This window comes from Gavialis gangeticus, unplaced genomic scaffold, assembly GCF_001723915.1.
Source record: "Gavialis gangeticus isolate Ggan-Ray unplaced genomic scaffold, GavGan_comp1, whole genome shotgun sequence".
Taxonomy (NCBI): domain Eukaryota; kingdom Metazoa; phylum Chordata; order Crocodylia; family Gavialidae; genus Gavialis; species Gavialis gangeticus.
Window position 1 is genome coordinate 184,643,495 of NW_017729032.1, and position 1,512 is coordinate 184,645,006.

A 1,512-nucleotide genomic window follows, 5' to 3' on the forward strand; every position below is an offset into this window, starting at 1 on the left:
GCTGGGGTTTACTTTGTCTTTTGAACTGAAGACTATGGAAGAGAGCTTATGGTTAAAATGTAACAGTAATTCCAATGTTTAATTCACTTTACTAGTGCAGAGTAAAACTGCATAACACTTATTTTATTAGGTGGCACAGAAAAACAGAAAATTGACATGAAAGTGCATGTTATGGTCAATTTTTCACTGACAGTTACTAAATATTATTAAAGATTAAATTGGCATTTCTATGTGCAAGATTATATAAGTAAAATACTTGAGCCAGCTATTCAAGGGTATTATTATATATGTTTGCTGATGCCGTCAAGTTCCAGAGTTAATGATTAGAGTTTCCTGTGTAAAGTTTTGGAAGATTTTATGTACTTTAGGAATTATTTGTCTTTCATTTGTATTATTTTCCCTATGCATTGGTAGACTCAATAGCTATCCTTAGGGCGCAGTTAACCTTCAGGTCACAGAGCAAATAAGACTCCTCTTGTTGTGGGTTTTTCTTCTTCATGGGCCTTCACAGATGCTATGTGAAAGAAGCAATGTGAGGATCTCCCACAGTGTTAAACCCCCTCTCACTAGTAAATGAACCCATTGGTGACAACTATAGTTCACTGCTGAGCTGATGCTGAAAATGTTTTGACAACGGACAATGCAGTGAAGGGAGGATTCCTGAGAATGCCATACAACTGGGTCAGTTTTCTCATGGTGATGGAATTTAGCAGCAGTGTTGCCATGCAGTAATATCCTGTTGATATAGCAAAGTGAAGAGAAGAATTAAAGGTGTGTTCTTCCCCTTGCAGCAAGTAACTTTTAGGAGCATTAGTGGGCGCACTACATGAACACTAGAAGTGGAATATGCTTATATTTTTAAGCTCTTGAAAGCAAGGATTGTATTTTTGTAATGTTTGTACAATGCCTAGTGCAATCTGACTAATTTGTCACAGTTTGCACTTCCACATAGCTCAGGCCCTCCAAAGGCAAGCATCACATTTTTAAAGCTTTTTAGGTGCTATCTGAGCCTTCCCTCACTTACACCAGGAGAGCTCCTTTTGTTTCAAAGAACTGGAGAATCAGGCCCAAAGTCTCCAATAATAAATGTATCACAGAGCTCTGATGTTCAGGGCTCAGAGTGAAGAAACTTTCTTGAGAATATACTGTTTGCCTGGAAGGTTACGTAATAGGAGAGAATAAAAAATGGATACAGATCTCCTGGCAGCCATGAAACACATCCTCATTATAGGAGGCAACGGTGTTGCCAGCAGAATTTGTCTCTGATTCACTAGCTGCTGACATCTTTTGTAAAACATGCATCAGAGCTTGTTTTTCAGGGTACCCCCTCAATTCCTTGAGAATCAGTACTGTGGGAACTCCCATGCTTTCTAGTAGATAGGGCTTGCTTTCTACGACCTCTACATTGTTGAACTGCTTGCTGCCAAAAAAGTGGAGTGCACGAAACAAAAACCAGGTAAAAGGAGGGGTAGAAAGAAAAAAATCAGTGAGAAAAGCATAGAGCTTTTCTTA

General features: G+C 38.8%; 1 protein-coding gene and 1 long non-coding RNA gene across 3 annotated transcripts in view; one reads left to right on the forward strand and one right to left on the reverse strand.

The window, feature by feature from the left end:
• CNKSR2 (connector enhancer of kinase suppressor of Ras 2) overlaps positions 1 to 1,512 on the forward strand; it is a 476,383-nt gene that overhangs the window by 456,184 nt on the left and 18,687 nt on the right. The gene's annotated exons all lie outside the window — the stretch shown is intronic.
• LOC109302960 overlaps positions 53 to 1,512 on the reverse strand; it is a 2,442-nt gene continuing 982 nt past the window's right edge. Inside the window, exon 2 of the long non-coding RNA XR_002098974.1 lies at positions 53 to 736. This is a non-coding gene — a long non-coding RNA (uncharacterized LOC109302960). The remainder of the gene's footprint in view (positions 737 to 1,512) is intronic.